General features: G+C 45.4%; 1 protein-coding gene and 1 long non-coding RNA gene across 2 annotated transcripts in view; one reads left to right on the top strand and one right to left on the bottom strand.

Moving 5' to 3' along the window:
• LOC127614416 (transcription regulator protein BACH2-like) overlaps positions 1–24,311 on the top strand; it is an 81,244-nt gene that overhangs the window by 7,163 nt on the left and 49,770 nt on the right. The window lies entirely within an intron of this gene.
• Positions 10,656–11,865, bottom strand: LOC127614553 (uncharacterized). The gene is made up of 3 exons (XR_007966597.1): positions 11,351–11,865; positions 10,868–10,924; positions 10,656–10,795 (listed from the first exon to the last, which is right to left on the bottom strand). It is a non-coding gene; the product is annotated as an uncharacterized LOC127614553 (long non-coding RNA).

The following is a 24,311-nucleotide window of genomic DNA, read 5'->3' as shown; positions in this document are numbered from 1 at the left end:
GCAGGAGCAGCCCTTGACTCCCTGCCTGACCTTCCCGTCATGGAGGAACTGCACAGCGCACCCTCGCCTGACGAGCTTGCGAAAGCAATCGACGCTCTAAACAATGGCAAAGCACCAGGCCAGGATGGCATCCCCCCTGAGGTACTGCGGCATGGGAAACACACACTCCTGCAACCGCTGCACCAGCTTCTGAGCCTCTGCTGGGAAAAGGGCCACATCCCCCAAGACATGAGGGACGCCTCCATTGTCACCCTCTACAAGAACAAGGGGGACCGCAGCGACTGTAACAACTATCGGGGCATCTCTCTGCTCAGTATCGTTGGGAAGGTGTTCGCCCGCGTCGCCCTGAAACAGCTTCAGCGCCTCGCCTCACGAGTCTACCCCGAATCGCAGTGTGGCTTCAGGGCTAAAAGATCCACAGTGGACATGATATTCTCCCTCCGCCAGCTTCAAGAGAAGTGCCGCGAGCAGCAAAGACCTCTGTTCATTGCCTTCGTTGACCTGACCGAAGCGTTCGACCTGGTCAGCCGGAGCGAGCTATTTCAAATACTGGAGAAGATAGGCTGTCCACCTAAACTGCTCACCGTTATCCGCTCCTTCCATCAAGACATGCAAAGCACAGTCCGCTTCAACGGCGCTACCTCCCAGCCATTCCCAGTCAGCAGTGGAGTGAAGCAGGGGTGCGTCCTTTGATTTGTTTATCAGTTTTGTGCTCATGGTTTTTGGTGCGATATGCGTTGACTCTTAAAAAAATCCATTATGTATCCAAAATATATTTTCACAGCATAATGATGACCTATTAATTCACCATTGGAAAATTTGTCTTTTTTTCTGTCTATGCCAGCGGCATACAGTAAAGTGGCTGGCAAAACAAATGCGCTTCAATTATACGGCAAAAAGTAAAACAGAATAAAGCATGGTCATCTGCAAATATATCAGCTTTGTATGCAGCTGTACAAGCACAGATCTAAGTCCTAAGTACAACGCAAATGTGACCCTCTTTCTGTCATGTCAATGACAAGCTATTATTTTGTCACAAAAGCAATCTCCCTTCACCTAACCATGATACGACGTACAGTAGCAGCTTAGCTCAGCGACACTGGTGGCGACAATGTGTGTTTAAAGGCAATGCATGTGCATTGGAATTAAGTGATAATATTTTTCAGCCGATTTTCATAGTTCTCACTTTTTTTGTCTTTGCCAAAGCTTGTGCTATCAACACCCAACATGCATTCTTGCTATTTTTGTTTTTGAGGCACCCACAAACATGGAATGTGGCAAAAAGTTGCCCCTACTTGCTTCAACATAGCTGGAGGCACAGGCATGTCATATCTATCCATTGTTCATATGACGGTAAATCTTTTCGGTTCCCAGACTGTATTGCATAGCACAAGTCATTGAATTATTTAAGTCATAAGGAAGGTTAATCTTGTCATAGTATCTGCATGTGTTTCATGTTCACTTTTGTTTGATTTTATGTTGTACTGTTTTGTATCCGGGAACACTCTAAATCAGGGATGTCAAACTCATTTCGCATTGTGGGCCTCGGTAGATGTCAAGTGGGCCGAATAATTAAAATTATACCATACTCTACTATAAATAACCAAAATAATGAATTTCTTTTGTTTTGGTCTAAAGAAGCACAAGAACATTAAGAAAATTTTTAAAGTGAATGAACGTATCTTTTACAAAACATTTCATGAAGCACCTTAGATTTCCTCAAACAAATGTGCAATTTACATTAATCATTCACATATATGCGTTGCAACTGATCCCACTGATTGTACAAAGGCACAAAACTAACAAGAAATTGGTATAGAAAAATATATTACTGTAATGCACTTTAGTATTAAACGAGATTCATGAGTTTTAAATCATTTACATATATGCGTGTAAAATATACATTTAATCCCTGCCTACACATTACAAACTAAGGAGAGAGCTATTAAATGTGTAAAGAATACAATTTTCACGTCCTTGATAGCGTCTGCTGTGTTGGGTCTGTCTCAGTGACAGACTAAGACTGCTGTTGTCTTCTTCTCTGATCCAAACATTTTGATCCACTCAACGTGATTTCACACTGTACATGGTATGTATGGGAACAATTTAAAAATTACATCTTATTATTATTATATATTCTTTTTTTGGGCGGCCCGGTAGTCCAGTGGTTAGCACGTCGGCTTCACAGTGCAGAGGTACCGGGTTCGATTCCAGCTCCGGCCTCCCTGTGTGGAGTTTGCATGTTCTCCCCGGGCCTGCGTGGGTTTTCTCCGGGTGCTCCGGTTTCCTCCCACATTCCAAAAATATGCATGGCAGGCTGATTGAACACTCTAAATTGTCCCTAGGTGTGAGTGTGTGCGTGGATGGTTGTTCGTCTCTGTGTGCCCTGCGATTGGTTGGCAACCGATTCAGGGTGTACCCCGCCTACTGCCCGAAGACAGCTGGGATAGGCTCCAGCACCCCCCGCGACCCTAGTGAGGATCAAGCGGCTCGGAAGATGAGATGAGATGAGATTCTTTTTTTGTATTTTTCATTTTTTAGCACACCCCATGAATAAACCATCATATTTATCACGGGAAATTGTCCAAGTTCCAGCAGGACACATAAACTAACATTTTCACGGATCCATTACCCTCTTTTCCCTGTCATTAATCACACACCGACATGTGAACCACTTCTCAAAACGGGCGGTCATCGTTGAGGTCATTTCCCCTAAAAAGAAAAAAAATGCTTCAAAAATTCAGTCCTGGATTAGCGATGGCATGGTTTTTGAAATCGTTTAACCCGGCGGTCCCCAACCTTTTTTGCCCGATGGACCGGTTTAATGTCAGATTATATTTTCAGGGACCGGCCTTGAAGGTGTGGCGGTTAAATTCAACAAAATAAAATGATAGCCCTCTGTTCCTTACACTCACACTCTCAGTAGAGTTAATCCGATACAAAGCAACTTGAGCAGTCGTGATAACGTGAGCCAAGTTACATTTGATGGGGGCAAGTCATTGGTGCTTGTTTTTCCCCATTTATTTGCTTGTTGATGCTCTGTCAGTTGTGTGAATGTATGTTAGGCCTGCCAGGAACTGAAAGAAATTGGTCAAAGGTACCACATACCTTTCTCAAGTGCCTTTTAGTACTCGCACAACTGAAGTTATGTGGTGATGTACCGTATTTTTACGACCATTCGGCGCACCGTATGGTTGGGCGCAGTCTCATTAATGGGTGCTATTTCTGTATTTTACACATAGAAAAAACGCACTGTATTATTTGGTGCAGTTTTAAAGTTGCTTGAAGCATACGGTAGCATGCCAAGACATACAGATACAAGCTAAAAACACGTTTTTAAAAAGGCAACGGAAGCAAAACTGAGTTCCGTTGTATTTTATTTGGCCATCGTACAATGGACTCACGTTTTTCGATCAATCATCACCCAGAAATCCATCAAAGTCCTCATCCTCTGTATCAGAATTGAACAATTGTGCAAGTACCGGTAATCCATCAAAAACGCAGTGTTCCCTCTCGTTGTCAGAGTCACTCTCATTGCCATGTGGCTACACAGAAATGATGCCGGCTTTGCCAAAAACTCGAACAACAGTGCAAGCAGACACCTTCGTCCAAGCAGCCACAATCCATTCGCAAATTGTGGCGTAACTCGCCCAGCGCTGCCTCTCACTCTTTGTAAAGTTGTGTTTGCCATCGATCATCCATTGTTCCCATTCCGTTTGCAACTTTACTTTGAACGCCCGGTTGATGCCGATGTCCAGCGGTTGGAGTTCTTTAGTCAAGCCTCCGGCAATAACGGCAAGCTCAGACTTCATTTGCTTGACTTGGTTTTTCACCACTGCTGTGAGATGGGCACGCATGCGAAAAGCATAACCGATGGCTTGAAGTTTGAACCGAGCTTTGAAGGCGTGTCTCCTTGTAGAATTTATTTTCAGGGGTTCTTAGAAACCAAAACCGAAGTTGTTTTGCAACAATGCACATTGCCACACTCTATACAGGTGTTGGTACCTGCTTGGGGCGTCCCTTTAGCGTCCACTTACACGCCCACACTTCACTCATTGGCGGACTTCTTCGCCGCATGCCTGTCCTCACTCACGTCTGCCTTTTCTCTCTCTCTCTCCATATATGTATGTATACACGCCCACCCTTCACTGATTGGCCGACTTCTTTGCCGCATGCCTGTCCACAGTCACTTCCGCCTTTTCTCTATATAAACAGCGTGTCGGCTGTCAGTCAGGTTTTGGAACTCAGCGCATACACAAGACGCTCCGCATCATAAGGCGTCCTGTCCATTTAGGAGAAAATTTAAGACTTTTAATTTCCTCTTATTGTCGTGAAAATACAGTACTTGACTTGATTGATTTATTACCTCCATCACCCCAGTAACTTGGGACTTGCATGAAACTTGAAGGCACGACATGAGATTTGCTGGTGACTTATATGCCAATATGTGATTTACTCTCAATTCTGGTTGGTACACAGGTTTATTATACCTTGAGCCATTCAATGGAATATTGGCTAAAAGTGTGTTAGATATTGGAAAAAAATTGGAAAAACTATCAGACTGTATATGCTGAGAACCCTTGGATTCTTAACACATTGATCGTCCTTGCAGTGAAAAAATTGGGCTTTTTGTAATGTCTTATTTTGCGGTTCTGATCAATGATCAGCAAATAATGACATTACAACCGATCGCCGATTTTGCACAAAAAGCTAAATATTTGCAGATCTGATCCAGCTAATCAGATCTGTGTAAAGTCTACTTTTAACCTTACTATACAAGACATAATTGATTGTCCCAAGAGTCAAAGTGCACCGAATTGACCTGAAAACCGTGAACGGAGGTACGAACCGAACTGTGGATTTAGTTACAAAAAAAAAAGACGACGACAATAATAATAATAATAATAATAATAATAATAATAATAACAATAACAGTGCCAGTGGTGGCCCAGTGGTTCGCACGTTGACCTCACAGTGCAGAGGTCCAGGTTTGATTCCGGCTCTGGCCTCCCTGTGTGGAGTTTGCATGTTACACCTGTGCCTGCGTGATTTTTCTCCTGGTACTCCGGTTTCCTCCCACATTCCAAAAACATGCATGGCGGGTTAATGGAACACTCCAAATTGTCCAGAGGTGTAAGCGTTCATCTCTGTGTGCCCTGCGATTGAATGGCAACCGGTTCAGGGTGTCCCCTGCCTACTGCCCAAAGACAGCTGGGATAGGCTCCAGCACCCCCCTTGACCCTTGTAAAGATAAAGTGGATCAGAAAATTGATATATAATAACAACAGTAAAAACAGAGTTACATTGTATTTGTTTCAAATCTCATAAGTGCGACAGGGAGTTTAAAAAAACAAAGTCGAACACTAAAAAACTAAATTTACACATTGAGTGGAAAAAAAGCTTAAACTCCCCCTCCCCCTAAACGAAAGTTACCAAGCATTTTTCAAAAGAACAAATTGTAACTCCTTTTTGAAGGTTACCAACCTTTGAGTGAGGAGCCCTCAGGGACTCGGGGAGTGCATTCCAGAGCCACGATGAGTAGAAGGCCGTGTCTCCGATGGTGGTGAGCTAAGTTCTGGGCTGGAAGAGGGAGTGGGTGTCGGAGGATCTGCCGCAGGCTTCTTCTTGAGGTGCGTGGGCTGAGCAGGTTGCTGAGGTATAAGGGTGCATTTCCATGGAGACACTGGTGGATAAGAAGGCAGAGTTTGTAGTGGATTCGGAAGCAGATTGCTAGCCAATGGAAGGTGTGGGGCATTGGTGTGATTTGGTCGTATTCATGACTCCTGGTCTGGATCCTGGCAGCACTGTTTTGGATGTGCTGGATTTTTAGCAATTAGAAGTGAGTTTCAATCGTCCAGTGAAGCCGTTCCACTCCTACTTGACATGCTTCGAAGTTTCGGCACAATTTTAACCGTTAAGTCACAATTAGAAAGTTGTCAAACATGAAAAGTGTCTCGTTTGTATTTTGGGGTATGCACAACCAATTATGATTCTAATCAAAATAATTAACTTAGAATAAGTTATGACCCGGGCGGCCCGGTAGTCCAGTGGTTAGCACGTCGGCTTCACAGTGCAGAGGTACCGGGTTCGATTCCAGCTCCGGCCTCCCTGTGTGGAGTTTGCATGTTCTCCCCGGGCCTGCGTGGGTTTTCTCCGGGTGCTCCGGTTTCCTCCCACATTCCAAAAGCATGCATGGCAGGCTGATTGGACGCTCTAAATTGTCCCTAGGTGTGAGTGTGAGCGTGGATGGTTGTTCGTCTCTGTGTGCCCTGTGATTGGCTGGCAACCAATTCAGGGTGTCCCCCGCCTGCTGCCCGAAGACATCTGGGATAGGCTCCAGCATCCCCCGCGACCCTAGTGAGGATCAAGCGGCTCGGAAGATGAATGAATGAATGAATGAAAAAAAGTTATGACCCCATGAGAACCGTGACTTTGGTGTTTTATTACATAGGACATCACTGTTACATCAGTGTTCCCTCTAAGCTGTGCGCATTAGCAGTTGTGAGTGTAGACTTAGTTTTTCTAGTTCAGTTTGAAGGATACATCGAAAAACATACAATCACCCATACCAGTGATGTAAAGCAGCTGGCGACATGCTGACTGCTCCATTTAGGAAGTCTAAACATGGGTGTAGTTTACAAGCCCCTTAAATGAGGGTGAAAGAAGCGGTGAAAGAGTTTGACTAAAAACAACATTTTGAAAATGAAATCATTTTTGTTCATTCCATTCATTTACTCAATCTTATAATGGGAAAATGTAAAAATGTTTTAATTATATTAAGGAGGGTTTCAACAAGTCCTGAGTAATTCCTCAGTTCACAAACATGCTTGAGGTTTTTTTTTTTGCCTCAAATGCCTGCTTATCATGTACAAAGTAGGTGTTGTTTCATCTACAAACCTCTTTCGGATTTACAAAAATTGGGTGGACTATCACCAAGCAACTGTTGTGTTTGGGGCAGGATATATAGCTGTGATGAGAACCTTTCTCGGTTCGATTCAAGAAACTCTTTATCCCCATATTTACATAGCAAAAACAACAACTATCACTCAATACCAGGATGATATCTCTGCCAATCATCGAGATCACTACTCATCTAGTAAAATCAAGGTGCATGCCGGTGCTGACATATTCATCCGTTGTTGTGAATGGTCAAATCAAGTTTGGTAGTCGTGCACCAGTTGCCACACCGCCCAATCTGCATGATGTATTGTATTAAATGCCCCGCCTTTACTGAGCAGATCTCGTTGGAGAAGTCCCGGTTTGACACTGTGGAGAAGTAGTGTGAGTAATTCACATTATCAATCTGGATCTTTTCCGATAAATGGAAAGAGATTTTGCGAATAGACAATGACAGGACTGGATACCACGTAGCACGTTTGTTTTGACTGCACACTACGTCTTACGTATCTTTTGTAGTCACCAAAAACCGCCCCCCCCCCCCACGAAAAAAAAATAGTGACGGACGATCGTGTAAGGCACCAGTGTCAAAGTCAAGGCCCGGGGGCCAGATCTGGCCCGCCACATCATTTTATGTGGACTGCGAAAGCAAATCAAGCATGTCAAGTTTCATGATGCTTACTCAAGTCTGCACCGAAATTTCAAATTGCCATATGTAATCCACAATACAACTCGTTATTCTTGATTTCTGTTTTTAAAACAGTTATAGTTAAAAAGTTATTCATCAATTTGTTGTGCGCTGTGTATGCAATATGTGGAGGTTGTTAAACATTTATATGGTTTCCCAAAAGTTGTAACGGCCCTCCAAGGCAAACCGTAACTACAATACGGCCTGTGACAAAAATGAATGTGACACCCCTGGTGTAAGGTATGTTTTGGGGGAGGGCACAAAGAAATATTTCTGGTATTAATATAAGAAACAAACATTAATGCAGAAGTCCCGTGCGTTCCCAGACAGACTGAGTACGATTGGGTGGTCTCCTTGTCTCCAAAAGTATTCTTAACATATTTTTTGCCCACTCATTTTCATGACGGATCGGTATGTGCTATGTGGTGATCGCTACACAATAGTGTCCACAGTTCTTCCAAACCATGAAAGCTCGATCAACAAACTGTCGGTGATCACATTTGTTGAGTCAGCCGAGTGTCTTATGGCAGAGAGACGCTAACATATGACGTCATCTCAGTATTAAGTATTAACAAATGGAAACGGGCATAAATCAAATCTTCGTTACATACACATTTTCACTCAGTTCGATTATAAATGTCAAAACATTTGGATTGAACCCCATTACTGTCGGGAAGAAGAAGACATGCCAAACACATCAACAATCAAGTTGTGTATGATGACAGCACGCCTCCAATGCGGTGAGACAGCCGACTTCAAAATAAACATTAGCTCACCAAATAATATGTGGACATCAATATCATGGCACCCTTTTATGTTTAAGTTGTTCCCGGCCCAATGTCGAGGCGTAACGACTGTTATGACAGGTGATGGTGAGATGAAGCTCCTTGAAGCATCGAGGCTTTCCATGCAATTGGTTTGACTCATGGGGTTTAACCTCCTCTGGTGCCACCAAGTGGACATTAAATATATCGACATGCAAAGAAGAGGTTTTCTTGTACAGTTTTGATTAGGACTACAGTGATCCCTCACTCTAACGCAGTTCACTTTCCGCGGCTTCGCTGCTTCACAGATTTTTTTTTGGTGCAGTTTTTTAATGCTTTTAAACTGTGAATTGCATTCTGCATCCTGATTGGCTAAGGCACTAACCGACGTGGACAGTCTCCACATCTCGTCTCTGTACAGCTTGCCAAATTTACCTTTGCAAATTTTTGGTCTTTGGTTTCATCGTGTCAGTGGCGGATGCTGGTCTGTCAAAGAGGGCAAGCCCAATTTTGGCCTTCGTCGTAAAATGTGTCTGTTTATTTATACGTTAATTCTATTCTCCGTTCCTTTTCAAAAAAATGGTGACGGCATCCTTTTCATAAGATCGGTGATTGGCTCATTTCACTGTCAATCAAAAAGATTCAGCCTCAGACAGATCATCCAATCATCATGCAGAAAAGCTGAGCTTCCTGGCCAGCCTATAAATTGTCCAGTCCATTGACTCCCTGAGACGCTACAGTGTATTGAAATTTCGTCCCTCTCACATTATTATTTTTAATAAATCCTACTATACAGATTTCACTTATCACTGGTTCTATTTGAAACGTAACCCCTGCAATAATTACTGGGATTACTGTACACTCATAACCTGAAAATTACATAGAAAGCGTGGAGGAAAAAAGTACAGTGCACTCCGCTTAATAGAACACCATTGGGCCGAAGCGCTTCTGTTCTACTAAGCGGAGTTTCTATTAACCGGAGACACTTTATTAGGTACACCTTCAGACACGTCGACGACCAAGTTATGCACGCAGAAAAACCCCTGCTGACGAGTTAGAAGAGATATTTCGACTGTGGACGTACATATCTTTAATCAAACAACAAAACAACAACTTTAATCAACTTCAGTCAAACATCTCAAATCACGAGAAAAATTTCGTTACTTTTGTCTGGAAACAGGAGTCCGTAATTTTGCGGTTGACTTCCCTCTCAATGCGCTGGATAAGAGGGAAGTCCTGGAAACCGCGGGCGTACCTTCTGAGAATCCGGCAATGCATCGTATCGTCTGAGTATGTCCTTCTTATCCGCAGGTGATAGCCCTCGTCTCTTGAATGAAGTTGAAGCCATTGTGATGTGCGTGTGTCTATGTGTGGAGTGACGCGTGCTACCTGTTACTGTATATGGCTAGAACTACTGCGTTTTCTCGCGATAGGTGTACAGTATCGCGATAGCTACACTTCGAAAACCACTAGTTTACAATGTTCATTGCTTACGGCCTGTTCTATTAAGCGGAGATCTGTTCTACTAAGCGGAGTATCTTTATAGGAAATTGCATTAGGCAAATCCGTTCCAGAGCCTTTTGCTCTATTAAGCGGATTACTCTATTAACCGGTGTTCTATTAAGCGGAGTGCACTGTACCATATTTTACACACGAAAAGACACACTGGATTATGAGGCGCACCTTCAATGAATGGCTATTTTGTCATTTATTTTCATATATTAAACGCTTCACACTAAAAGGCACAATCTACAATGCGTCCACTAGATAGTGCTACGCTCCTTCCATTCAACTTGAGAGGCGTCCTTTCAACTAAAGAGGCATTCATGACCGCCTCTGAAAAATGTAAATGAACTATGACTGTACAGCCTTGGACCGGACTTCAATAAAAAAAAAAGTATTTAGGCCTCCATTCTTTCTTAACTCATTGAATACCACCCCTTTTCACTGGAGCAACCCCCTCAATCCCTCACATTTTAATGAATTTTGACTGATTTGCAAGGCCCACAGAATTTTCTGTTCTATGGCTATATATACATGCAACCTGTCAAAAGAAAGGTGAGACTCTTTTTTCAGCAGAAAAAAAGTTTTTTTTCGAGCTTTCTCCGTTCGTTGGCAATCAGCATTAGAAAACTGCTAAGTTTTATGGAAAAGGACGATTTTCTGCAGAAATCCAGAGAAAATGAGCTTTTTGTAAAAGCATGCATTTCAAGCATCATTTCAAGTTTTACATTATTTTTTGCTTTTGTGACAGCTCACATACCTCAATAATGTGTTCCTCCTACAACAGAACATTACAAATAATGTTTTTGTAGCAAAATAATTTATTTGCACACAACAAAACTATTGAACTATGAACAAAAGTGCAGCTGTGGAGAAGATGTTTTTTGGCTTCCATCCAGTTTGTCACCACATTGATTCATCCCACCACGTCCAGATGCACGACCTATAAATTATAGAAACATAAAAAGTTGGAAATATATCTTGCTGCAGAGGGAGGTACACTCATTTTATTTACCTTTCTTTCCACCACCAAAGCAAGGAGTCATCATCTTATTGCTTCTGGTTGGACAATCTGTAATTTATAGAAGTACAATTACCACTTTTATTTTTCAATTTTTTTATTGTTGCTTTCCACTTACATTTCAACATCTCACACACACACATACATGCTGGCACACTGCTATTTACACCATTCATTCCACGTTGCTCAGCATCCAATTTGAAATGAAATGGAATATGAATTTAACACTAGTGGTTTTAGCAGAGCTGAATGGACCAAATGTGTCCTGTTTTTTTTTTTAAACCTATGACAAGTTAGCACATTTACGGCACATATTTTCATCCACATCTACGAGACGCATCAACTGTACATAAATGATTAGTGTTACTGGCAACTTTATCGTATAGCGGGGAATGTAGCGGTGCATGAAAGTGACTGATGAGGCATTAAGAGGTGATGAAGTTTTGAATGGGAACTTGCAAGCTAGTCATCAGTTACCTCCTCGTTCCAGCGGCTCTGGCGAGAACTCTCAGCTGCTTTCCGTTATATCCGAAGGCACGTATTCGTCCGACAGATCGGGATCCAAATCGCTCTCCAATTCATCGTCTTCGCCGTCGTCATTACGAGACGATTCCAGCGAATTGCTGACGTGTGCCCGGCGTCGGCCATGCAAAGCAATGCGGCCTTTTTACCGTCATCACTGGAAGTCGCCGGGGAGACGATTTGTGGGCGATGTGCGCCACGGGAGGCACAAAATGCTCTGCCAAGCGATGGTCCCTCACGTGGAGCATGTTCATCTTTATCAGTTGAACTTGAAACTCTGCGTGAAATATGGGGGACGCGTGTAGCACGCCATGTTTGCGAAGGCTGACGTTCGTTTGACGGGTGCTGCTTTCGATTACGTGACTGGAGCGTCATCTTCTCTACCACACAAACACCATCTCCATGTTGTTTTGTTTCGAGGACGCTTTTATACCGAAAAAAAAAACCCAATCCATTTTTTTAGTTAGTTATTTCCTTTTCTCCATCGTTGCTAGTTGCTAATGTTCCAATCCACTAGTGACGTGTCGTTCGCGAACGAGCCGGCTCCCAGAGCCGGCTGTTTGAAGTGAACGATGGGAGCCGGCTCCCACCTCATTGTGTGCCGGCTCCTCATTGGGAGCCGGTTGGGGAGGGTTACACGCATACACACACACACGCACGCACACACACACAAACACACACGCACACGCACACACACCCACACGCGCGCTGCAGTTTAGAGAAGGGGCAGGGGTTAGAGAAGAGACACACACAGCAGCACACTGAGCAGCACGCGAACAAGACAGACGAGGAGACGAGAGAGCTAGTTAGTGAAAAAAAACAACACGATGGAAAGTGGAAAGGTGAGAAAATGGATAGGAAACGCAGTGAAATATGGACTCATTTCAATTTAATTGATAGTTCAAAGGCAGCGTGTAGACTGTGCAAGGTTAAAATATCCCATAGATCAGGCTCCACAAATAACCTGCACAGGCACATCAGAAAAGTCCAACCATCAGTACAATTTGAAGAGAAAAGACAAGCAAGGGGGGCGGCCCGGTAGTCCAGTGGTTAGCACGTCGGCTTCACAGTGCAGAGGTACCGGGTTCGATTCCAGCTCCGGCCTCCCTGTGTGGAGTTTGCATGTTCTCCCCGGGCCTGCGTGGGTTTTCTCCGGGTGCTCCGGTTTCCTCCCACATTCCAAAAACATGCGTGGCAGGCTGATTGAACACTCTAAATTGTCCCTAGGTGTAGGTGTGGGTGTGAGTGCGAATGGTTGTTCGTCTCTGTGTGCCCTGCGATTGGCTGGCAACTGATCCAGGGTGTCCCCCGCCTACTGCCCGAAGACGGCTGGGATAGGCTCCAGCACCCCCCGCGACCCTAGTGAGGATTAAGCGGCTCCGAAAATGGATGGATGGATGGACAAGCAAGGGAACCAGCTATTAATGAAGGTGCTAGTGTGTCTGCAACTGTTGCTGCTGCTACAATGTCACAACTGCCTCGATGTACAACCCAGAGCTCTATGAGCCACTTTATGCAAAAAGCTATAAAACCAGCAAAACAGAACACAATTGACGAGGAACTGGGTAAAATGATTGCAAATGATTTTCATCCATTTTGTGTTGGCTGTGTGTTGTCGCAACATCTGTCCACTCAGAGAGAATCTTCTCCAAAACAGGGCAAATATTAACAGAGAGGAGAAACAGGATCAACCCCTCAAAGCTGAGGCACTTGGTTTTTCTTCATGCCAATCTTCGCTAAAACCTTTACCTGAGTGCTGCTTTTTTTATTTTTGTTTTACAAATTTTAATTTATAATTTGTTGTGTGGTATTCAAAGCCTACTTATATTTTACTGTAAATAGTTAAAAGCTTATAAATATACACATTCAGAGATTGGAACTTTTTGACGGCCTTGTTTTGAGATGGGTCTTTGTCCTTGGTTTTTATTTTTGTAGCACTCCATGTTGAGTATGTTCAGAAGAATATAAATAAAGCCATATAAATAATAAATATTTGATATAATGTCTATTTTTTTCCTTCGTACTTAATTTTACACATAATATTACGTTATTTTTGGTATTAAATTAATTTAAGCAACAAAAAAACTGAGGAGCCATTTGGGAGCCGAAAGAACCGGCTCTTTTTAGGGAGCCGATCCAAAAGAGCCGGCTCTCTAAAAGGAGCCGGAATTCCCATCACTACAATCCACTATCCACATACGCCCCTCCTCCACGATACGCCCTTTCTACTACTTCTGCGGCGTGATCCTGGTGGATTTTTGCACCACTGCCACCCGATGGCCATTTTTTTGCGATTTAACATTGCCGTCAAGCCTAATTCTTTGGTGAGAAGTTGCATCAGACTCTCTTGCACCCTCCCCCATGAAAAAACATGATTGATGTATTAATACGTCATGGGGAGGGAGCGGCTATGCGCTAATTGACGTATACGTCAAAGGGTGTAAATGAGTTAAATAAAACTATGAAGATGGAAAATAATGCATCAAAACAGAAAAGCAAGCGAGTAAATCACAAAATAAATTCTATATCCCCCCTACAGAATTTATTTTGTGATTTCCTTGCTTGATTTTCTTCGTGGTTTCATTGAAGTAAGAATTAATTTACATTTTTCATAGGTGGCCATGAATGCCTCTCGAGTGGAACGGAAGAAAGCACGGAGGCGGACAAAGACGTACAGTACCTGCACTTGGTGAAACTGAAAACCATTAACTCATTCGGTACCAGCCAACTCTGGACCAAGTCTGAAAAGACGTTTAAAAACTTCCTTGGGAGTGAATGAGTTAATAAAGTCTGCGTTTAAAAAAAAACCAAAAAACACAGCTCTCCTTTTTTCAACAAATACAGGTGCGTCTTTGTCCGTGCCCGTGTCCCCTTTTCTTCCGGTCAACTCGAGAGGCGTTCATGACCGCCTCCGAAAAACCCAATGGCTTTTTCTTTATCATAGCTCCAAGAGTACAATCAGATAAGATAAAATAAGACAACCGTTAATAGTCTCACAATGGAGAAATTCCTACTTCACAGCAGCAAAGTTATGAGAGGAAGAAGTCGAAGAACAAAATAAATGGGAGCTGCTGGAAGGGCAGCCACTCTTGCGGCGCCATCTTGAAGTCAAAATAACACAAGATGTCAGTCATAGTCGTTCCTCTGTTGTGTATTTACAAATGATGAAATCACAATGTAAATTCTGTAGGGGGGGGATTTATTTTCTTATATCCGCGCTTGCTTTTCAGTTTTGATTTTATTTTATTTCCAATGTTTGTAGTTTCATTGAAGTAATCGTTAGTTTTTCGGTGGCAGTCTTGACCGCCTCTCGAGTCGAACGGAAGAAAGCACCGAGATAGACAAAGACGTACCTGTATTTGTTGAGACTGTTTTAAAAAATTAACACCACAGCTCTCCTTTTTTCGGAGCTGCAACACATACTTATTTAATAAAGCAGCGACACAGTTCACTGAACCAACAGCAAGTTATAACATTGGAATCATGTCTCCAAGAAGGAGCCATCTTGGAGTCGACGTATTACCGAAATGACCATACAAAAGACGCACCAGATTTTAAGGCGCTCGGTGAGCTTTTAAGAAAATGGAAGACTTTTTTGGTGCTCGCAATTGTGCGGAAAATACGGTAATTGAATCTCTATTGTCTTGAATAAAAATGTACTCACACCACAAGTTTTATTCATTTTATTAAAAAATAAAGTGTTTTAACTCTTTTTGGGGTCAGTCTTTCTTTTTTTTTTTTTTTTTTAGAGAGACTGTGTACATACATCTACTGATGCCTAGTCTGGACACATCATCAGTGATGTTCCTGGATTCACTGGACGTTTCGGGTCTTTCAACTATCAGACGCCCTCCCCCAGGTGACCCAGCCGGGGTTGATCAAGTCCCGGCTTGTGTCCAGACAGCTAGCTAGCTACCATGACTCCATGGATCTCCTCTTTTGAGCCACAGCCATCTTGAGGCTCTTTCTGCCGCTTCAGTGGTATTGCGGATGGCTCTCCTTTTCCTCTCTCCATCGATGCCTAAACTACAGTAGGCTCTGGCCAAGGAACGGGCTGCAAATCCTCTGCAACCAACCTCCACAGGGAAACACCTTGCTCTCCAACCAGCCAGCTGGCAGTCGCTGACCAGTCCTGCGTACTTGGAGAGCTTCCTCTCAAAGGCTTCTTCCAAGCGATCTTCCCACGGCACTGTCAGCTCCAGCAGCACTGCTTGTTTGGTGGACTCCGATACGAGGACAATGTCAGGTCGTAGGGTGGTAACTGCAATATGGCTGGGGAACTTCAGCTTTTTTTCAAGATCCAGCAACAACTGCCAGTCTCTTGCAGATGTCAGGATGCCTGCAGATGATGTTCTGCTGGCCGCGGTAGGCTTGTCCCCAGCTCTGACAAAGGCGATGGTTTTATTGGAGGGGCGGAACTGTTTAGCCCATGCCAGCCCTGCGGTAATGGCTTCCGCGATAGTCTTAAGGACTTGATCATGCCTCCACCTGTACCGTCCATCTCCAAGTGCCCTTGTGCAGCCACTGAGGATGTGTTCCAGGGTTCCTCGCTTGGAGCACAGTGGGCATGCCGGTGTCTCTGCTATGCCCCATGTGTGCAGATTTGACGGGCTTGGGAGCACATCATAAACTGCCTGGATGTGGAATTTAATGCGTTGAGGCTCTGCTTTCCAAAGCTCTGCCCAGGTCACTTTCCTCTCAACTGCGTTCTCCCATCTTGTCCAAGCACCCTGTTGTTTCATTCCCACAGCCTTGCAGGTTCTTGTGTCCTCCACTGCTGCTCTCACCTCGTCCTGGACAAGACGTCGCCCCTCCTTCCCCTTGGTGTTCAGCTGGGGAGATGGAAAGGATCCTAGCCCAGCTCGACCTCGTGTGACCACTCCAGTCAAGCACCTGTGCCGGAGCCTTGCATCTGCCTCTTCAACCGCTTCCTCTGCCCTCCATTTCCTGCCAGTCCTCACTTGGATCCCAGCCTTAGCCACCTTCGGATCTCTTGAGTCCCTGTATTGAACCACTTCTCTGGCTCTGGTGACCTTAAATTCCTCCTCCAAGGATTTGAAGGGCAGTTGCAGTTTGTTGCTGTTTCCGTAGAGAGCGATGCTGCTCAGGCTCTTTGGAAGTCCTAGCCATCTCCGGAGGTGGCTGCTGACCTTCCTCTCTAAGGTCTCAACTATCGAGATGGGGACGGAGTAGACCAGGAGGGGCCACAGGATCCTGGGAAGAATGCCGTGCTGGTATACCCAGGCTTTAAACTTCCCCGGTAGGCCTGACTTGTCCACTGATTTCAGCCAGCCATCCAACTCCGTGCATGTCGACTGGATAGATTTTGTGTCTCTCAGAGAGCAGTCGAAAACCTTCCCTAGGCTCTTGACTGGCTTCTCTGAGATTGATGGAATGGCTGTGCCTGAGATGGTGAACCGGAACTTGTTTTCCACCTTCCCTTTCCTTAGCACCATAGATCTTCATTTGGCGGGTTTGAAACGCATCCGGGCCCACGCCACCAGCTTTTCAAGACCCTTCAGAATCCACCGGCAGCCTGGGACTGATTCTGTCGTGACTGTGAGGTCATCCATGAATGCCCTGATGGGTGGTTGCCGTTGTCCGGAGTTCGTGCGGGGCCCTCTGCACTCTGGCTCAGCAGATTTTGTGAGCATGTTCATGGCTAGCGAGAACAGTGTCACAGAGATAGTACACCCTGTGATGATGCCGATCTCCACCTTGTGCCAACTGGATGTCATTGCTCCTGAAGAGATCCTCATCCTGAAATTGCTGTAATAATCAGCGATGAGATCTCTGCATCTGCTGGGTACATGATGCTTTGTCAGAGTGAGCTGGACGAGCTTGTGTGGAATGGAGCCGAATGCATCTGCCAGGTCAAGCCACAGCACTGATAGGTTACCTTTGTTCTCTCTGGCCTCCCGAATAAGCTGTGTGACCACACCGGTATGTTCCAAACATCCTGAAATTCCTGAGATGCCACCTTTCTGGACAGATGTATCGATGTAGGAGTTCTTTGCCAGGTAGGTACACAGCCGCTTGGAAAGAGAGAGAAAGAGAGAGAGAAAATCTCCCCGGCCTTGAAAAAACGCATTTGGCTAAAGGTTTAATTTCTCTACCCAGTATAGCAGAGGGGGTCATCATGCTGGTAGCTAGTGGGTTCACCCAGGTAGTTTTTCACTTCAATCAGAGTCACCTGTGCAACCGATGCAAGTCTGCTGTGTACTGATATCTAGATGATGCCACAGTTTTCTGCCCAGAGAGATAAACAACCATGATAACTGACGAAATCGGGCTCACTAAGTAAGCACGATCATAAAATTGCGACCGTGCACGTTTATTTGTACAATGCGGAGCTTCTGTTGTGACTGGTCAAAGGGTTGTGGGGGTGGAGGAGGAGCAGGAGGCAGCGAGAGCAGAGGAGGATGGCATCGTGGCCCCTTACAATGGCAGCACACTCTTTTCTACCTCCTCTTCTCTGCTGGGCCAGTAGAAACTGATTTTTTTTAAACTGGGCGAGTCTAGTAGTGTTGGTAATGAGTCAACTCATTATTTGCATTGTATTTAATTTCTCCCGTATTTGTCGTCTCAAATTCTTCACCATTTCTCTTGACTCCGGCATTTATTGGAAGCCAATCGCCTCCTCGTCCAGTGAGCGACACAACACAGAAAATAGACGAATCACCTTTGAGCCCGACAGCCTCTTCTCTTCTGTTAGCTCAAATGTCGCATCATTGAAGGGCGTCAGTACTTTTAGTGACTCCCCTACGGCATAGGTGTCAAACTCAAGTCCTGGAGGGCCGCTGTCCTGCATGTTTTCCAAGTCTCCTTGTTGGTTGCGCCGCTCCAGTGAGTGGGGCTAAATTCGTCCACAAGCCAGCTAACACTGCTTCAACGGGCTCCTCCATGTCATGGAGCCACCATAGCATCAGAAAAGTGCTTGTCCACCTGACGTCAACCTCCTGCAGAAGTTTCAAGGGTGTGCGGCCCATTTGGAACTGCACCTGGGTTAGCCGCTCCAATAAGATTTGCTCACAATAGTGATTACCATGTGTCACCAGAGCAAAGAAAAGTTATGATCAGAAACATTGTGCTGAAAAGAAGTCTCTCACCTTTGCAGTTGTTTTGCTCTTAACCCTGGAGAACCCACGGGGTCAAATTTGGCCCCTATACATTCTGCTTCCCAAATGCTACCCTTAAATCCCAAAGGGTCAAATTTGGCCCTTATTGTAAATTAGGAGCATTGAATTTTTGAAGAAAAAAAACATATTTTGCTGTTCAGTGAACATATAGCAGTCATTTAATGTATAATTCATAATTTTCCAAATAAAAAAAGGGTTCTTGGGTTCTCCAGGGTTAAATTATCCCACTCATTTCCATGCATTCGTGCAGATATCTGACAGTAAAGGGTTTTGGTCGACAGACTTTTTACTCATCAGATTCAATTAATACGCTACATTAATTGTGTTGAGCAAATGAAGCTGTTGGCTGCATGCACCCATGTTTGCTGCCCCGTCAGTCACCAGACCGGTGAGTGATGCCCCACTCCAACATGAGCCTGAACTTGGCATGAGCCAGATTTTCAGCTGTGTGGAAAATGAACCACACCAAGAACAACCGTTTTTCAAGTTGTGCTGGTGTCAATAAAATGCCCCGTCACTGCAAAGTATGCATCCTTTTTAATGGATGTCCACGTGTCGGATGTGAGGCTAACTGCTGACACGGTTGACACCAACTCTTCCGTCCTCTCCATGGACCCCGTATACCATCTATTGACCATTTTGAAACCTAAACATATAAGGGAACACATTTTAAAACTTGACTTATGCCTTTTTTCTCATAACCATCCATACATACCTGTCTGGTAGGGAGAACATAATTACGGTTGAAAGTAGCAATGAGCTTCTTGAACCCCTTGTCCTTCACTATATAGAAGGGCTGGGAATCCTGGATGACCATGTCAACCAAAGCAGCATCCACACCACTCCTGTTTCCTGACAATACAATCATGCAATCATAAAAAATGAACTCTTGAATCAAAATCGTGTGCTTTGTGGTTTTAGAGTTATAGGAATACTTGGCCTTACAATCAAAAGTGAAGTTAAAGCAGGGGTGCCCAACCATTTTTGAACAAAGATCCACTTTTTGATCAACCAACCTCCTGCGATCGACCCGTTGCTTACTTGCTTATTCCAGTCCTTCGTAGCCGAAGACGACGTTGCGCTCCCCCATCCTTCGATCCCCGCGCTGTTGACGCCGCTGATGCGCACGTTGGTGCGCCCTCAGACCCGCCAGAGTAGCGCAGCCGCGCCCGCAAAGGTCGCAGCGATAGTGGCCGTCCATAACCGGTCCGGCATGTCGCTTCTCCCTGCGCTGCAGGGCCGCCAGGTTGTATGAGGCGTCGTGATGCGCTGCACCCTCCAGGGTGCGTCGTCGCCACTCCACCCGATCCGATGCCGCTTCCTCCATGTTGGTCGGATTGATGGCGAACTTCTTGAGAGTGACCTTTATGCTGTCTTTAAAACGCTTCAGCTGCCCGCCGCTGCTCCTCTCCCCAGTACTTAATTCACCGTACAGCACCTTCTTCGGGAGTCTGTCCGGTGGCATGCAAACAATGTGGCCGAGCCATCTCAATTGACGCTGGAGGAGGAGAGTCGTTAGCGGTGGGACTTGCAGTCTGCTTCTGACGTCCGTGTGCGGAATTCTGTCCCACCAGTGAATGCCCAGGATCTTCATTAGGCAGTTCATGTAGAAGCGCTCCAGTTGCTTAAGATGTTTAGCATAGGGCACCCATGCTTCTGAACCATAGAGTAGGATAGACACACACACAGCGTTAAAGACCTTAGTTTTTGTGGTAAGAGTTAAGTTCTTGTTGAGGAAGCATCGCTTGGACAGCCGTCCAAATGCTGCAGCTGACGACCCGATCCGCCTTTGGATCTCGGGTGTGAGGTCGAGCTTCATGTTGACAGATGAGCCAAGGTAGACGAAGTCGCCAGTGTTCTTCAGAGCATTTTCCCCAGAGTGGAAGATAAAGGGGTCAGCGTCGGTGGTCTGCTGCAAAATCTCTGTCTTTGTTGCATTTAGGACGAGGCCAGCGCGGGTATACGTGTCCGTGAGGACGTCAAGGGACAGCTGCAGTCCTGGTGGCGTGTGACTCAGCATTGCAGCGTCATCGGCATACTGCAAGTCCAGCACAGACGTGTTACTGATCTTCGTTCTGGCTTTCAATCTTCTTAGGTTAAAAAGGCTGCCATCGAGACGGTAATTGATCGAGATACCGTCTCGTATTGGGTCAGTATTGTTGTAAACATGTTTCATCATGACAGCAAGGTAGATGTTGAACAGGATGGGTGCAAGGACACATCCCTGTTTGACCCCCACAGCCACTGGGAAAGGGTCGGACTTTTCACTTCCACACACCACCCGGCCTTGCATACCATGGTGAAGGGCCTTTAACACCGCAACAAATTTTGGGGGGCAACCAATGCGTCCCAGCACACCCCATAGGAGCTCCCTGCAGATTGTATCGAAAGCCTTAGCTAGATCTATGAAGGCGATGTAGAGGTTCCGATGTTGTTCTCTACATTTTTCTTGTAGCTGGCGCAAGACGAAGATCATGTCTGCAGTGCAGCGGTCTCTGCGAAAGCCGCACTGTGATTCGGGGAGCACGTCATCGACTATGGTGGAAAGAAGTCTGAAGAGCATAATGCGGGCAAGGACTTTCCCTGCCGTTGCCAGTAGAAAGATGCCCCTGCTATTTCCGCATGCTGCTTTGTCGCCTTTCCGCTTGTATATATAGATGATGTTAGAATCTTTCCAAGCTTGTGGCACGTCTTCCCCCTCCCAACATTCCCGCAGGAAACCGTGGATATCGTCCAGGAGGGCTTGCCTGCCAAACTTCAATAGCTCGGCAGGAATCCCGTCTGGACCAGAGGCTTTGTTGTTCTTCAGGCCATGGAGAGCAGATTTTGTTTCTTCCAGCGTTGGTGGTGTGCTTAGTTCTTCTCTCTGCGGGAGGGGAGGGATATCGTCGAGAATCGTGGGATCAGATGGGTTGATCCTGTTTAAGAGTTCCCGAGAGTACTCAGCCCACCTTGCGAGTATAGAAGGGCGGTCAGTGAGTAGTTGATCACCGTTGGCTGATCGCACGGGGCTTACAGAACCCTTTATTGGGCCGCAGACAGCTTTCAGACCGTCATAGAATTGGTGAAGCTGATTTTGGTCGGCGTGCTGTTGTAGCTGATTTGCGTAGGAGGTCCACCAGGTGTTCTCCAGCGTTCTTAATTGCCGCTGGGCCTCTGCGCGTTGCGTGCGGAAATTATTCCATGCCTGCAGGGAACCCGAACGCAATGCATGGTCGTGTGCTTCGTTTTTCTTCTTTAAGAGATTCTTGATGGAAGTGTTGTTCTCGCAGAACCAGTCGCGATGTTTGCGACTAGTTACGCCAAGAACCTCTCGTGCTGTTGTGAGGATCCCTTTGCTGGTGTTCTCCCATCTTTCGGAGAGGCTCTGGTCTTCGTTTGATGCTGGGTCACTGCTGTCGTCTCGTTGTTGGAGCCGTTGAGCAATAGCTCCCTGATACTTGTTTCTGTACCCTGGGTCGAAGATCTTGTTGATGTTTATTGTTGGTACAGCTGGAGTTCTTCTTGCCGGTGGACGGACGCGGATGCGTAGTGAGCTCACAACCAGCCGATGGTCAGTGGATGCTTCCGCTCCACGCATGACACGCGTGAGGGAGACAAATTTCCGGTCCACTTGACGGACGATGACATAGTCAAGCAGATGCCAGTGACGGGAACGAGGATGCATCCAGGTGGTCTTGTGCATGTCACGGAGCTGGAACATGGTGTTTGTTATTGCTCGCTCATGCTCCGTGCATAAAGTTAGTAGGCGTTCTCCGTTTGGGTTGCATGAACCGATACCGTGTTTGCCGATGACTCTGTTCCAGGTCATCCAGTCTCTGCCAACTCTGGCGTTGAAATCCCCGAGTAGGAGGATGGAGTCCCTCGAGTCGATGTTACTCAGTTGTTGGCTCAGCAGTAGGTAAAAAGCGTCCTTGGAAGCCTCGTCGGATGTGAGGGTCGGGGCGTATACACTAAGGAGGGTGACAAAGCGTCCGTGGGCCAGTGGAATTCGCCATCTCATAAGGCGTTCGGAGACACCGATTGGAGACGTTGGGATTGATCTTAGTACGCTCTGCTTCACAGCAAAGCCGACCCCATATAGTCTTCTGTTGTCATTGGGGAGACCCTTCCAGAAGAAGGTGTAGCCACCTCCAGGCTCCGACAGAGAGGTGGTATATGCATGCGCTTAGACACAAATGCCGTGATGAGCAACAGCCATAACGGCCCCTAAAATGAAGTAGATACAAAGGTTTGTGAGAAGCAAATAACTGCATACCTTTGTCGAGACCCGACGCAGAGGCATGGGACGCACTTTTGCAGCATGTTAGCGATCGTAGCTCAACGTGTACTGTTTTGGAAAGGATTGGATAAAACTTTATTGTCAAATTTTAAAACGCTACTCCCGGCACTCTATATTCTCATTCTTTGCCTGTGCCCTCGGTGAATGGTCCATGAAACAAACTCTGAATGAGAATAATAATAACAATAAAAGATAGCTCTGATAGCAAGCTGCAATTGCAGAGTGCTGACTGGGAACAACTTCCGGTGATGCAAGTCACGCGCCAACGGAGGTTAAAGGTGACCATTTTTTAAATTAAAATAAATTATATATATATATATATATATATATATATATATATATATATATATATATATATATATATATGACACTTGGGTAAGTGGCTTGCCATTGGCTTCAAGTGTGGTTTTCCACATCCTCATCGAGTTCGCAACGAAGGCTCTTAGGGTCCTGTTCACCTTATACAACTCCAAGCATTCAGTGATCCATGTACCGTATTTTCACGACTATTCGACGCATCGTACTAATGGCCGCAGTCTCATTAATGCGTGACATTTCTGTATTTTACACATACACAGGACGCATCGTACGAATAGCCGCAGTTTTACAGTGGTAAAACATACGCCAGCTTAAACATACGGCATGCATGCGCGCACTCTAACACGTTAGCTTGAAGCATACGGTAGCATGCCAAGACATACAGATAAGATAAAAACACGTTTTTAAAAAGGCAACGAAAGCAGAACTGAGTTCGGGTGTATTTTATTTAGCCATCGTACAATGTTCTCACGTTTTCGATCAATCATCACCCAGAAATCCATCAAAGTCCTCATCCTCTGTATCAGAAGCAGAGGACTGCACATCTCAGTTGTCATTGAATGCATCACATGCTAGTGTGAGTTGCTACGCATTGCCGAGCGGAAAGAAGGAGTAGCAACAGCAAAGTCAACATTTCTCTCGTGTGAAGCTTTCCCACATTTGAAAGTAAAGAACAGAGCGAAACATGGTGGCAGCGTGTGTGTGTAGAAAGAATTGAACAATTGTGCAAGTACCGTAATCCATCAAAAACGCCGCGTTCCCTCTCGTTGTTGCGTATTGTGGCGTAACTCGCCCAGCGCTGCCTCTCACTCTTTGTAAAGTTGTGTTTGCCATCGATCATTGTTCCCATGCTGTTCGCAACTTTACTTTGAACGCCCGGTTGATGCCAATGTCCAGCGGTTGGAGTTCTTTAGTCAAGCCTCCGGGAATAACGGCAAGCTCAGAGTTCAATTGCTTGACTTGATTTTTCACCGCTGCTGTGAGATGGTCACGCATGCCAAAAGCATAACCGGTGGCTTTAAGTTTTAACTGAGCTTCGTAGGCATGTCTCTTTGTCGAATTTATTTTCAGGGGTTCTTAGAAACCAAAACCGGAGTTGTTTTGCAACAATGCACATTGCCACACGCTATACAAGTGTTGGTACTGGCTTGAGGCGTCCACTTACACGCCCACCCTT

This window comes from Hippocampus zosterae, chromosome 14 (genome assembly GCF_025434085.1).
Source record: "Hippocampus zosterae strain Florida chromosome 14, ASM2543408v3, whole genome shotgun sequence".
NCBI lineage: Eukaryota > Metazoa > Chordata > Actinopteri > Syngnathiformes > Syngnathidae > Hippocampus > Hippocampus zosterae.
Note: the sequence above shows the minus strand (reverse complement) of the source record. Positions and strands in the feature narration are given on the sequence as shown.